Source organism: Schistocerca americana, chromosome 6, assembly GCF_021461395.2.
Source record: "Schistocerca americana isolate TAMUIC-IGC-003095 chromosome 6, iqSchAmer2.1, whole genome shotgun sequence".
NCBI lineage: Eukaryota > Metazoa > Arthropoda > Insecta > Orthoptera > Acrididae > Schistocerca > Schistocerca americana.
This window is the reverse complement of record NC_060124.1, coordinates 614,583,119-614,598,869: the sequence shown is the minus strand read 5'-3', so window position 1 is coordinate 614,598,869 and position 15,751 is coordinate 614,583,119.

The following is a 15,751-nucleotide window of genomic DNA, read 5'->3' as shown; positions in this document are numbered from 1 at the left end:
AGGGATACAGTAAACCTGAGGTGAAGCATCAGAATGTAAAACTGGACTCACATTAGAGTTTCAAATCATAGAAAGTTAGTGTGTCAGTCCTCTTGTACTTAATTCGGCATTGTGCCTTTTGTATTAAATTCGGATGCAATTTCTGCGTTTCATCGTCAATAAGAAGGTCTAAGGTACACAGTAAACCTGAAGTGAAGCATCGGAATCTAAAACTGGACAGACCAGAAAGGTTCAAATCATAGACAATTAGAGTGTCAGTCCACTTGTACTTAAGTCGGCATTGTGCATTTTGAATTTAATTCCGATGCAATTTCTGTGTTTCGTCGTCAATACGAAGGTCCAAGATATACAGTAAACCTGAAGTTAAGCATCGGAATCTAAAACTGGACTCTCAGGACAGGTTCAAATCATAGAAAGTGAGTGTGTCAGTCCTCTTGTACATATGTCGGCATTGTGCTATTGTATTAAATCCGGATTCAATTTCTGTGTTTCATCGTCAATAAAAATGTCCAAGGAATACATTAAACCTGAAGTGAAGCAGCAGAATCTAAACTTGGACTCACAGGAGAGCTTCAAGTGATAGAGAGTGAGAGTGTCCGTCCTCTTGTACTTAAGTCGGCATTGTGCCTTTTGTATTAAATTCAGATGCAATTTCTGTGTTTCATCATCAATAAGAATGTCCAAGGGATACAGTAAAACTGAAGTGAAGCTTTGGAATCTAAAACTGGACTCACAGGAGGGTTCAAATCATAGAAAGTTAGACTGTCAGTATTCTTGTTCTTAAGTCGGCATTGTGCCTTTTGTATAAAATTCGGATGCAATTTCTGTGTTTCGTCGTCAATAAGAAGGTGCAAGGTATACAGTAAACCTGAAGTGAAACATCGGAATCTAATACTGGACTAACAAGAGAGGTTCAAATCATAGACAGTTAGTGTGTCAGTCCTCTTGTACTTAAGTCGGCATTGTGCCTTTTGAATTTAATTCCGATGCAATTTCTGTGTTTCATCGTCAATACGAAGGTCCACGGTATACAGTAAACCTGAAGTTAAGCATCAGAATCTAAATCTGGACTCACAGGAGAGGTTCAAATCATAGAAAGTGAGAGTGTCAGTCCTCTTGTACTTAAGTCGGCAATGTGCTATTGTATAAAATTCGGATGCAACTTCTGTGTTTCATCGTCAATAAAAAGTCCAAGGGAAACAGTAAACCTGAAGTGAAGCAGCGGAATCTAAAACTGGACTCACAGGAGAGCTTCAAGTCATAGAGAGTGAGAGTGTCAGTCCTCTTGTACTTAAGTCGGCATTGTGCCTTTTGTATTAAATTCGGTTGCAATTTCTGTGTTTCATCGTCAATAAAAAGGTCCTAGGGATACAGTAAACCTGAAGTGAAGCAGCGGAATCTAAAACTGGACTCACAGGAGAGCTTCAAGTCATAGAGAGTGAGAGTGTCAGTCCTCTTGTACTTAAGTCGGCATTGTGCCTTTTGTATTAAATTCGGATGCAATTTCTGTGATTCATCATCAATTAGAAGGTCCAAGGGATACAGTAAACCTGAAGTTAAGCTTTGGACTCAAAAACTGGACTCACAGGAGGGGTTCAAATCATAGAAAGTTAGACTGTCAGTCCTCTTTTACTTAAGTCGGCATGGTGCCTTTTGTATTAAATTCGGATGCAATTTCTGTGTTTCGTCGTCAATAAGAAGGTGCAAGGGATACAGTAAACCTGAAGTGAAACAGCAGAATCTAAACCTGGACTCACAGGAGAGGTTAAAATCATTGAAAGTGAGAGTGTCAGTCCTCTTGTACTTAAGTCGGCATTGTGCCTTTTGAATTTAATTCCGATGCAATTTCTATGTTTCATCGTCAATACGAAGATCCAAGGTATACAGTAAACCTGAAGTTTAGCATCGGAATCTAAAACTGGAATCACAGGACAGGTTCAAATCATAGAAAGTGAGAGTGTCAGTCCTCTTGTACTTAAGTCGGCATTGTGCTATTGTATTAAATTCGGATGCAATTTCTGTGTTACATCGTCAATAAAAAGGTCCAAGGGATACAGTAAACCTGAAGTGAAGCAGCAGAATCTAAAACTGGACTCACAGGAGAGCTTCAAGTAATAGAGAGTGAGAGTGTCAGTCCTCTTGTACTTAAGTCGGCATTGTGCCTTTTGTATTAAATTCGGATGCAATTTCTGTTTTTCATCATCAATAAGAAGGTCCAAGGAATACAGTAAACCTGAAGTGCAGCTTTGGAATCTAAAACTGGACTCACAGGAGGGGTTCAAATCATAGAAAGTTAGACTGTCAGTCCTCTTGTACTTAAGTCGGCATTGTGCTTTTTGTATAAAATTCGGATGCAATTTCTGTGTTTCGTCGTCAATAGGAAGGAGCAAGGTATACAGTAAACCTGAAGTGAAGCATCGGAATCTAAAACTGGACTCACAGGAGAGGTTCAAATCATAGAAAGTGACAGTGTCAGTCCTCTTGTACTTAAGTCGGCATTGTGCTATTGTATTAAATTCAGATGCAATTTCCGTGTTTCATCGTCAATAAAAAGGTCCAAGGGATACAGTAAACCTGAAGTGAAGCAGCGGAATCTAAAACTAGACTCACAGGAGAGCTTCAAGTCATAGAGAGTGAGAGTGTCAGTCCTCTTGTACTTAAGTCGGCATTGTGCCTTTTGTATTAAATTCGGATCCAATTTCTGTGTTTCATCGTCAATAAGAAGGTCCAAGGTACTCAGTAAACCTGAACTGAAGCATCAGAATCTAAAACTGGACTAACACGAGAGGTTCAAATCATAAGACAGTTAGTGTGTCTGTCCTCTTGTACTTAAGTCGGCATTGTGCCTTTTGAATTTAATTCCGATGCAATTTCTGCGTTTCATCGTTAATACGAAGGTCAAAGGTATACAGTAAACCTGAAGTTAAGCATCGGAATCTAAAACTGGACTCACAGGACAGGTTCAAATCATAGAAAGTGAGAGTGTCAGTCCTCTTGTTCTTATGTCGGCATAGTGCCTTTGTATTAAATTTGGATGCAATTTCTGAGTTTCATCTTCCATAAGAAGGTCCAAGGGATACAGTAAACCTGAAGTGAAGCATCGGAATCTAAAACAGGACTCACAGGAGAGGTTCAAATCATAGAGAGTGACAGTGTCAGTCCTCTTGTACTTAAGTCGGCATTGTGCTATTGTATTAAATTCGGATGCAATTTCCGTGTTTCATCGTCAATAAAAAGGTCCAAGGGATACAGTAAACCTGAAGTGAAGCATCGGAATCTAAAACTGGACTCACAGGAGAGGTTCAAATCATAGAAAGTGAGAGTGTCAGTCCTCTTGTACTTAAGTCGGCATTGTGCTATTGTATTTAATTCGGATGCAATTCTTGTGTTTCATCGTCAATAAAAAGGTTCAAGGGATACAGTAAACCTGAAGTGAAGCATCGGAATCTAAAACTGGACTCACAGGAGAGGTTCAAATCATAGAAAGTGAGAGTGTCAGTCCACTTGTACTTAAGTCGGCATTGTGCATTTTGAATTTAATTCCGATGCAATTTCTGTGTTTCGTCGTCAATACGAAGGTCCAAGATATACAGTAAACCTGAAGTTAAGCATCGGAATCTAAAACTGAACTCTCAGGACAGGTTCAAATCATAGAAAGTGAGTGTGTCAGTCCTCTTGTACATATGTCGGCATTGTGCTATTGTATTAAATCCGGATTCAATTTCTGTGTTTCATCGTCAATAAAAATGTCCAAGGAATACATTAAACCTGAAGTGAAGCAGCAGAATCTAAACTTGGACTCACAGGAGAGCTTCAAGTGATAGAGAGTGAGAGTGTCCGTCCTCTTGTACTTAAGTCGGCATTGTGCCTTTTGTATTAAATTCAGATGCAATTTCTGTGTTTCATCATCAATAAGAATGTCCAAGGGATACAGTAAAACTGAAGTGAAGCTTTGGAATCTAAAACTGGACTCACAGGAGGGGTTCAAATCATAGAAAGTTAGACTGTCAGTATTCTTGTTCTTAAGTCGGCATTGTGCCTTTTGTATAAAATTCGGATGCAATTTCTGTGTTTCGTCGTCAATAAGAAGGTGCAAGGTATACAGTAAACCTGAAGTGAAACATCGGAATCTAATACTGGACTAACAAGAGAGGTTCAAATCATAGACAGTTAGTGTGTCAGTCCTCTTGTACTTAAGTCGGCATTGTGCCTTTTGAATTTAATTCCGATGCAATTTCTGTGTTTCATCGTCAATACGAAGGTCCACGGTATACAGTAAACCTGAAGTTAAGCATCAGAATCTAAATCTGGACTCACAGGAGAGGTTCAAATCATAGAAAGTGAGAGTGTCAGTCCTCTTGTACTTAAGTCGGCAATGTGCTATTCTATAAAATTCGGATGCAACTTCTGTGTTTCATCGTCAATAAAAAGTCCAAGGGAAACAGTAAACCTGAAGTGAAGCAGCGGAATCTAAAACTGGACTCACAGGAGAGCTTCAAGTCATAGAGAGTGAGAGTGTCAGTCCTCTTGTACTTAAGTCGGCATTGTGCCTTTTGTATTAAATTCGGTTGCAATTTCTGTGTTTCATCGTCAATAAAAAGGTCCTAGGGATACAGTAAACCTGAAGTGAAGCAGCGGAATCTAAAACTGGACTCACAGGAGAGCTTCAAGTCATAGAGAGTGAGAGTGTCAGTCCTCTAGTACTTAAGTCGGCATTGTGCCTTTTGTATTAAATTCGGATGCAATTTCTGTGATTCATCATCAACTAGAAGGTCCAAGGGATACAGTAAACCTGAAGTTAAGCTTTGGACTCAAAAACTGGACTCACAGGAGGGGTTCAAATCATAGAAAGTTAGACTGTCAGTCCTCTTGTACTTAAGTCGGCATGGTGCCTTTTGTATTAAATTCGGATGCAATTTCTGTGTTTCGTCGTCAATAAGAAGGTGCAAGGGATACAGTAAACCTGAAGTGAAACAGCGGAATCTAAACCTGGACTCACAGGAGAGGTTAAAATCATTGAAAGTGAGAGTGTCAGTCCTCTTGTACTTAAGTCGGCATTGTGCCTTTTGAATTTAATTCCGATGCAATTTCTATGTTTCATCGTCAATACGAAGATCCAAGGTATACAGTAAACCTGAAGTTTAGCATCGGAATCTAAAACTGGAATCACAGGACAGGTTCAAATCATAGAAAGTGAGAGTGTCAGTCCTCTTGTACTTAAGTCGGCATTGTGCTATTGTATTAAATTCGGATGCAATTTCTGTGTTACATCGTCAATAAAAAGGTCCAAGGGATACAGTAAACCTGAAGTGAAGCAGCAGAATCTAAAACTGGACTCACAGGAGAGCTTCAAGTAATAGAGAGTGAGAGTGTCAGTCCTCTTGTACTTAAGTCGGCATTGTGCCTTTTGTATTAAATTCGGATGCAATTTCTGTTTTTCATCATCAATAAGAAGGTCCAAGGAATACAGTAAACCTGAAGTGCAGCTTTGGAATCTAAAACTGGACTCACAGGAGGGGTTCAAATCATAGAAAGTTAGACTGTCAGTCCTCTTGTACTTAAGTCGGCATTGTGCTTTTTGTATAAAATTCGGATGCAATTTCTGTGTTTCGTCGTCAATAGGAAGGAGCAAGGTATACAGTAAACCTGAAGTGAAGCATCGGAATCTAAAACTGGACTCACAGGAGAGGTTCAAATCATAGAAAGTGACAGTGTCAGTCCTCTTGTACTTAAGTCTGCATTGTGCTATTGTATTAAATTCAGATGCAATTTCTGTGTTTCATCGTCAATAAAAAGGTCCAAGGGATACAGTAAACCTGAAGTGAAGCAGCGGAATCTAAAACTAGACTCACAGGAGAGCTTCAAGTCATAGAGAGTGAGAGTGTCAGTCCTCTTGTACTTAAGTCGGCATTGTGCCTTTTGTATTAAATTCGGATCCAATTTCTGTGTTTCATCGTGAATAAGAAGGTCCAAGGTACTCAGTAAACCTGAACTGAAGCATCAGAATCTAAAACTGGACTAACAAGAGAGGTTCAAATCATAAGACAGTTAGTGTGTCAGTCCTCTTGTACTTAAGTCGGCATTGTGCCTTTTGAATTTAATTCCGATGCAATTTCTGCGTTTCATCGTTAATACGAAGGTCAAAGGTATACAGTAAACCTGAAGTTAAGCATCGGAATCTAAAACTGGACTCACAGGACAGGTTCAAATCATAGAAAGTGAGAGTGTCAGTCCTCTTGTTCTTATGTCGGCATAGTGCCTTTGTATTAAATTTGGATGCAATTTCTGAGTTTCATCTTCCATAAGAAGGTCCAAGGGATACAGTAAACCTGAAGTGAAGCATCGGAATCTAAAACAGGACTCACAGGAGAGGTTCAAATCATAGAGAGTGAGAGTGTCAGTCCTCTTGTACTTAAGTCGGCATTGTGCTATTGTATTAAATTCGGATGCAATTTCCGTGTTTCATCGTCAATAAAAAGGTCCAAGGGATACAGTAAACCTGAAGTGAAGCATCGGAATCTAAAACTGGACTCACAGGAGAGGTTCAAATCATAGAAAGTGAGAGTGTCAGTCCACTTGTACTTAAGTCGGCATTGTGCTAATGTATTTAATTCGGATGCAATTCTTGTGTTTCATCGTCAATAAAAAGGTTCAAGGGATACAGTAAACCTGAAGTGAAGCAGCGGAATCTAAAACTGGACTCACAGGAGAGCTTCAAGTCATAGAGAGTGAGAGGGTCAGTCCTCTTGTACTTAATTCGTCATTGTGCCTTTTATATTAAATTCGGATGCAATTTCTGTGTTTCATCATCAATAAGAAGGTCCAAAGGATACAGTAAACCTGAAGTGAAGCTTTGGACGCTAAAACTGGACTCACAGGAGGGGTTCAAATCATAGAAATTTAGACTGTCAGTCCTCTTGTACTTAAGTCGGCATTGTGCCTTTTGTATAAAATTCGGATGCAATTTCTGTGTTTCGTCGTCAATAAGAAGGTGCAAGGTATACAGTAAACCTGAAGTGAAGCATCGGAAGCTAAAACTGGACTCACATTAGGGGTTCAAATCATAGAAAGTTAGAGTGTCAGTCCTCTTGTGCTTAAGTCTTCATTGTGCCTTTTGTATTAAATTCGGATGCAATTTCTGTGTTTCATCGTCAATACGAAGGGCCAAGGGATACAGTAAACCTGAAGTTAAGCAACGGAACCTAAAACTGGACTCACAGGTGAGGTTCAAATCATAGAAAGTTTGAGTGTCAGTCCTCTTGTACTTAAGTCGGCATTGTGCCATTTGAATTTAATTCCGATGCAATTTCTGTGATTCATCGTCAATAAGAAGGTCCAAGGTACACAGTAAACCTGAAGTGAAGCATCGGAATCTAAAACTGGACTAACAGGAGAGGTTCAAATCATAGAAAGTTAGAGTGTCAGTCCTCTTGTACTTAAGTCGGCATTGTGCTTTTTGAATTTAATTCCGATGCAATTTCTGTGTTTCATCGTCAATACGAGGGTCCAAGGGATACAGTAAACCTGAAGTTAAGCAACGGAACCTAAAACTGGACTCACAGGTGAGGTTCAAATCATAGAAAGTTAGAGTGTCCGTCCTCTTGTACTTAAGTCGGCATTGTGCCTTTTGTATTAACTTCGGATGGCATTTTTGTGTTTCATTGTCAATAAGAAGGTGCAAGGTATACCACTAAACCTGAAGTGAAGTATCGGAATGTAAAACTGGACTCACAGGAGGGGTTCAAATAATAGAAAGTTTGAGTGTCAGTCCTCTTGTACTTAAGTCGGCATTGTGCCATTTGAATTTAATTCCGATGCAATTTCTGTGATTCATCGTCAATAAGAAGGTCCAAGGTACACAGTAAACCTGAAGTGAAGCATCGGAATCTAAAACTGGACTAACAGGAGAGGTTCAAATCATAGAAAGTTAGAGTGTCCGTCCTCTTGTATTTAAGTCGGCGTTGTGCTATTTTGGATTTAATTCCGATGCAATTTCTGTTTTTCATCGTCAATAAGAAGGTCCTAGGTATACAGTAAACCTTAAGTGAAGCATCGGAATCTAAAACTGGACTCACAGGAGAGGTTCAAATGATAGAAAGTTAGAGTCCCAGTCCTCTTGTACTTAAGTCGGCATTGTGCCTTTTGAATTTAATTCCGATGCAATTTCTGTGCTCCATCGTCAATAAGAAAGTCCATGGTTTGCAGTAAACCTGAAGTGTAACATCGGCATCTAAAACTGGACTCACAGGAGAGGTTCAAATCATAGAAAGTTATAGTGTCAGTCCCCTTGTACTTAAGTCGGCATTGTGACTTTTAAATTAAATTCAGATGCAATTTCTGTGTTTCATCATCAATAAGAAGGTGCAAGGTATACAGTAAACCTAAAGTCAAGCTATGGAATCTAAAACTGCACTCACAGGAGAGGTTCAAATCATAGAAATTTAGAGTGTCAGGCGTGCTGTACTTAAGTCGGCATTGCGCCTTTTGTATAAAATACGGATGCAATTTCTGTGTTTCATCGTCAATAAGAAGGTGCAAGGTATACAGTAAACCTGAAGTGAAGCATCGGAATCTAAAACTGGAATCACAGGAGAGGTTCAAATCATAGAAAGTGAGTGTGTCAGTCCAATGTACTTAACTCGGCATTGTGCCTTTTGTATTAAATTGGGATTCAATTTCTGTGTTTCATCTTCAATAAGAAGGTCCAAAGGATACAGTAAACCTGAAGTGAAGCATCGGAATGTGAAACTGGACTCACAGGAGAGGTTCAAATCATAGAAAGTTAGAGTGTCCGTCCTCTTGTACTAACGTTGGCCCTGTGCGTTTCGAATTTAATTCCGAATCAATTTCTGTGTTTCATCGTCAATAAGAAGGTCCGAGGTATACACTAAACCTGAAGTGAACCATCGGAATCTAAAACAGGAATCACAGGAGTGGTTCAAATCATAGAAAGTGAGAGTGTCAGTCCTCTTGTACTTAAGTCGGCATTGGGCTATTTTGAATTTAATTCCGATGCAATTTCTGTATTTCATCGTCAATAAGAACGTCCAAGGTACACAGTTAACCTAAAGTGAAGCATCGGAATGTAAAACTGGACTCACAGGAGAGGTTCAAATCATACAAAAGTGAGAGTGTCAGTCCTCTTGTACTTATGTCGGCGTTGTGCCTTTTGTATTAAATTCGGATTCAATTTCTGTGTTTCATCGTCAATAAGAAGGTGCAAGGTATACAGTAAACCTGAGGTGAAGCATCGGAATCTAAAACTGGACTCACGTTAGGGGTTCAAATCATTGAAAGTTAGAGTGTCAGTCCTCTTGTACTTAAGTCTTCATTGTGCCTTTTGTAATAAATTCGGATGCAATTTCTGTGTTTCATCGTCAATAAGAAGGGCCAAGGGATACAGTAAACCTGAAGTAAAGCAACGGAATCTAAAACTGGACTCACAGGAGAGGTTCAAATCATAGAAAGTTGGAGTGTCGGTCCTCTTGTACCTAAGTCGGCATTGTGGCATTTGAATTTAATTCCGATGCAATTTCTGTGCCTCATCGTCAATAAGAAGGTCCAAGGTACACAGAAAACCTGAAGTGAAGCATCGGAATCTGAAACTGGACTAACAGGAGAGGTTCAATTCATAGAAAGTTAGAGTGTCATTCCTCTTGTACTTAAGTGGGCATTGTGCCTTTTGAATTTAATTCCGATGCAATTTCTGTGTTTCATCGTCAATACGAAGGTCCAAGGTATACAGTAAACCTGAAGTTAAGCATCGGAATCTAAAACTGGACTCACAGGACAGGTTCAAATCATATAAAGTTAGAGTGTCAGTCCTCTTGTACTTAAGTCGGAATTGTGACTTTTGTATTAAATTCGGATGCAGTTCCTGTGTTTCATCATCAATAAGAAGGTCCAAGGGTACACTATACCTGAAGTGAAGCTTTGGAATCTAAATCTGGACTCACAGGAGAGGTTCAAATCATAGAAAGTTAGAGTTTCAGTCCTCTTGTACTTAAGTTCGCATTGTGCCTTTTGTATCAAATTCGGATACAATTTCTGTGTTTCGTCGTCAATGAGAAGGTGCAAGGTATACAGTAAACCAGAAGTGAAACATCGGAATCTAAAACTGGACTCACAGGAGATGTTAAAATCATAGAATGTGAGAGTGTCAGTCCTCTTGTACTTAAGTCGGCATTGTGCCATTGTATTAAATTTGGATGCAATTTCTGAGTTTCATCGTCCATAAGGAGGTCCAAGGGATACAGTAAACCTGAAGTGAAGCATCGTAATCTAAAACTGGACTCACAGGAGAGGTTCAAATCATAGAATGTGAGAAAGTCAGTCTTCATGTACTTAAGTCGGCATTGTGCTCTTGTTTTAAATTCGGATGCTATTTCTGTGTTTCATCGTCATTAAGAAGGTCCAAGGGATACAGTAAACCTGAAGTGATGCATCGGAATCTAAAACTGGACTCACAGGAGAGGTTCAAATCATAGAAAGTTAGAGTTTCAGTCCTCTTGTACTTAAGTCCGCATTGTGCCTTTTGTATCAAATTCGGATACAATTTCTGTGTTTCATTGTCAATAAGAAGGTCCAAAGAATACAGTAAACCTGAAGTGATGCATCAGAATGTAAAACTGGACTCACAGGAGAGGTTCAAATCATAGAATGTTATAGTATCCGTCCTCTTGTACTTTAGTCGGCGTTGTGCTATTTTGAATTTAATTCCGATGCAATTTCTGTGTTTCATCGTCAATAAGAAGGTGCAAGGTATACAACTCAACCTGAAGTGAAGCATCGGAACGTAAAACTGGACTCACAGGAGAGGTTCAAATCATAAAAAGTTAGAGTGTCATTCCTCTTGTACTTAAGTCGGCATTGTGCCTTTTTTATTAAATTCGGATGCAATTTCTGTGTTTCATCGTCAATAAGAAGGTGCAAGGTATACAGCAAACCTGAAGTGAAGCATCAGAATGTAAAACTGGACTCACAGGAGAGGTTCAAATCATAGAATGTTAGAGTGTCCGTCCTCTTGTACTTAAGTCGGCGTTGTGCTATTTTGAATTTAATTCCGATGCAATTTCTGTGCTCCATCGTCAATAAGAAGGTCCATGGTATGCAGTAAACCTGAAGTGTAACATCGGCATCAAAAACTGGACTCACAGGAGAGGTTCAAATCATAGGAAGTTAGAGTGTCACTCCTCGTGTATTTAAGTCGGCATTGTGGCTTTTGAATTTAATTCCGATGCTATTCCTAAGTTTCATCGTCAATAAGAAGGTCCAAGGTATACAGTAAACCTGAAGTGAAGCATCGGAATCTAAAACTCGACTCACAGGAGAGGTTCAAATCATAGAAAGTTATAGTGTCAGTCCCCTTGTACTTATGTCGGCATTGTGACTTTTAAATTAAATTCAGATGCAATTTCTGTGTTTCATCATCAATAAGAAGGTGCAAGGTATACAGTAAACCTGAAGTCAAGCTATGGAATCTAAAACTGGACTCACAGGAGAGGTTCAAATCATAGAAATTTAGAGTGTCACTCCTCCTGTACTTAAGTCGGCATTGCGCCTTTTGTATAAAATACGGATGCAATTTCTGTGTTTCGTCGTCAATAAGAGGGTGCAAGGTATACAGTAAACCTGAAATGAAGCATCGGAATCTAAAACTGGACTCACAGGAGAGGGTCAAATCATAGAAAGTGAGAGTGTCAGTCCTCTTGTACTTATGTCGGCATTGTGCCTTTTGTATTAAATTCGGATGCAATTTCTGTGTTTCATCGACAATAAGAGGGTCCAAGGGATACAGTAAACCTGAAGTGAAGCATCGGAATCTAAAACTGGACTCACAGGAGAGGTTCAAATCATAGAAAGTGAGAGTGTCAGTCCTCTTGTACTTAAGTTGGCATTGTGCTATTGTATTAAATTGGGATGCAATTTCTGTGTTTCATCGTCAATAAGAAGGTGCAAGGGATACTGTAAACCTGAAGTGAAGCATCGGAATCTGAAACTGGACTCACAGGAGAGCTTCAAATCATAGAAAGTGAGAGTGTCAGTCTTCTTGTACTTTAGTCGGCATTGTGCTATTGTATTAAATTCGGATGCAATTTCTGTGTTTCATCGTCAATAAGAAGGTCGAAAGGATACAGTAAACCTGAAGCGAAGCATTGGAATGTAAAACTGGACTCACAGGAGAGGTTCAAATCATAGAAAGTGAGAGTGTCAGTCCCCTTGTACTTAAGTCGGCATTGTGCCTTTTTTTTTAAATTCGGATCCAATTTCTGTGTTTCATCGTCAATAACAAGGTCCAAGGGATACAGTAAACCTGAAGTGAAGCATCGGAATCTAAAACTAAACTCACAGGAGAGGTTCAAATCACAGAAAGTTAGAGTGTCCGTCCTCTTGTACTTAAGTCGGCATTGTGCTATTTTCAATTTAATTCCGATGCAATTTCTGTATTTCATCGTCAATAAGAACGTCCAAGGTATACAGTAAACCTGAAGTGAAGCATCGGAATCTAAAACTGGTCTCTGAGGAGAGGATCAAATCATAGAAAGTTAGAGTCTCAGTCCTCTTGTACTTAAGTCGGCATTGTGCCTTTTGAATTTAATTCTGATGCAATTTCTGTGCCCCATCGTCAATAAGAAGGTAAATGGTATACAGTAAACCTGAAGTGTAAAATCGGCATATAAAACCGGACTCACAGGAGAGGTTCAAATCAAAGAAAGTGAAAGTGTCGGTCCTCTTGTACTTAAGTCGGCATTGTGCCTTTTGTATTAACTTCGGATGGCATTTCTGTGTTTCATTGTCAATAAGAAGGTCCAAAGGATACAGTAAACCTGAAGTGATGCATCGGAATATAAAACTGGACTCACAGGAGACGTTCAAATCATAGAAATTTAGAGTGTCAGTCCTCTTGTACTTAAGCCGGCATTGTGCCTTTGGAATTTAATTCCGATGCAATTTCTGTGTTTCATCGTCAATAAGAAGGTGCAAGGTATACAGCAAACCTGGAGTGAATCATCGGAATCTAAAACTGGTCTCACAGGAGAGGATCAAATCATAGAAAGTTAGAGTCTCAGTCCTCTTGTACTTAACTCGGCATTGTGTCTTTTGAATTAAATTCGATGCAATTTCTGTGTTTCATGGTCAATAAGAAGGTGCAAGGTATACAGTAAACCTAAAGTGAAGCATCGGAATCTAAAACTGGACTCACAGGAGAGGTTCAAATCACGGAAAGTGAGAGTATCAGTCCTCTTGTACTTAAGTCGGCATTGTGCCTTTTGTATTAATTTCGGAAGCAATTTCTGTGTTACATCGTCAATAAGAACGTCCAAGGGATACAGTAAACCATGAAGTGAAGCATCGGAATCTAATACTGGACTCACAGGAGAGGTTCAAATCATAGAAAGTTAGAGTGTCCGTCCTCTTGTACTTAAGTCGGCGTTGTGCTATTTTGAATTTAATTCCGGTGCAATTTCTGTGCTCCATCGACAATAAGAAGGTCCATGGTATGCAGTAAACCTGAAGTGTAACATCGGCATCTAAAACTGGACTCACAGGAGAGGTTCAAATCATAGAAAGTTACAGTGGCACTCCTCTTGTATTTAAGTCGGAATTGTGGCTTTTGAATTTAATTCCGATGCTATTCCTAAGTTTCATCGTCAATAAGAAGGTCCAAGGTATACAGTAAACCTGAAGTGAAGCATCGGAATGTAAAGCTGGACTCACAGGAGAGGTTCAAATCATAGAAAGTTAGAGTGTCCGTCCTCTTGTACTTACGTTGGCCGTGTGCCTTTCGAATTTAATTCCGATTCAATTTCTGTGTTTCATCGTCAATAAGAAGGTGCAAGGGATACAGTAAACCTGAAGTGAAGCATCGGAATCTGAAACTGGACTCACAGGGGAGCTTCAAATCATAGAAAGTGAGAGTGTCAGTCTTCTTGTACTCAAGTCGGCATTGTGCTATTGTATTAAATTCGGATGCAATTTCTGTGTTTCATCGTCAATAAGGAGGTCCAAAGGATACAGTAAACCTGAAGTGAAGCATCGGAATGTAAAGCTGGACTCACAGGAGAGGTTCAAATCATAGAAAGTTAGAGTGTCCATCCTCTTGTACTTACGTTGGCCGTGTGCCTTTCGAATTTAATTCCGATTCAATTTCTGTGTTTCATCGTCAATAAGAAGGTCCAAGGTATACACTAAACCTGAAGTGAACCATCGGAATCTAAAACAGGACACACAGGAGTGGTTCAAATCATAGAAAGTGAGAGTGTCAGTCCTCCTGTACTTAAGTCGGCATTGTGCCTTTAGTTTTAAATACGGATGCAATTTCTGTGTTTCATCGTCAATAACAAGGTCCAAGGAATACATTAAACCTGAAGTGAAGCATCGGAATCTAAAACTAAACTCACGGGAGAGGTTCAAATCATAGAAAGTTAGAGTGTCCGTCCTCTTGTACTTAAGTCGGCATTGTGCTATTTTGAATTTAATTCCGATGCAATTTCTGTATTTCATCGACAATAAGAAAGTCCAAGGTATACAGTAAACCTGAAGTGAAGCATCGGAATCTAAAACTGGACTCACAGGAGAGGTTCAAATCATAGAAAGTGAAAGTGTCGGTCCTCTTGTACTTAAGTCGGCATTGTGCCTTTTGTATTAACTTCGGATGGCATTTATGTGTTTCATTGTCAATAAGAAGGTCCAAAGGATACAGTAAACCTGAAGTGATGCATCGGAATATAAAACTGGACTCACAGGAGACGTTAAAATAATAGAAATTTAGAGTGTCAGTCCTCTTGTACTTAAGTCGGCATTGTGCCTTTTGAATTTAATTCCGATGCAATTTCGGTGTTTCATCGTCAATAAGAAGGTTCAAGGTATACAACTAAACCTGAAGTGAAGCATCGGAACGTAAAACTGGACTCACAGGAGAGGTTCAAATCATAATAAGTTAGAGTGTCATTCCTCTTGTACTTAAGTCGGCATTGTGCCTTTTTTATTAAATTCGGATGCAATTTTTGTGTTTCATCGTCAATAAGAAGGTGCAAGGTATACAGCAAACCTGAAGTGAAGCATCAGAATGTAAAACTGGACTCACAGGAGAGGTTCAAATCATAGAATGTTAGAGTGTCAGCCCTCTTGTACTTAACTCGGCATTGTGCCTTTTGAATTAAATTCCGATGCAATTTCTGTGTTTCATCGTCAATAAGAAGGTGCAAGGTATACAGTAAACCTAAAGTGAAGCATCGGAATATAAAACTGGACTCACAGGAGAGGTTCAAATCACGGATAGGTAGAGTGTCATTCCTCTTGTACTTAAGTCGGCATTGTGCCTTTTGTATTAAATTCGGATGCAATTTCTGTGTTACATCGTCAATAAGAAGGTCCAAGTGATACAGTAAACCTGAAGTGAAGCATCGGAATCTAAAACTGGACTCACAGGAGAGGTTCAAATCATAGAAAGTTAGAGTGTCCGTCCTCTTGTACTTAAGTCGGCGTTGTGCTATTTTGAATTTAATCCGATGCAATATCTGTGCTCCATCGTCAATAAGAAGGTTAATGGTATGCAGTAAACCTGAAGTGAAGCATCGGAATCTAAAACTCGACTCACAGGAGAGGTTCAAATCATAGAAAGTTATAGTGTCAGTCCCCTTGTACTTAAGTCGGCATTGTGACTTTTAAATTAAATTCAGATGCAATTTCTGTGTTTCATCATCAATAAGAAGGTGCAAGGTACACAGTAAACATGAAGTCAAGCTAT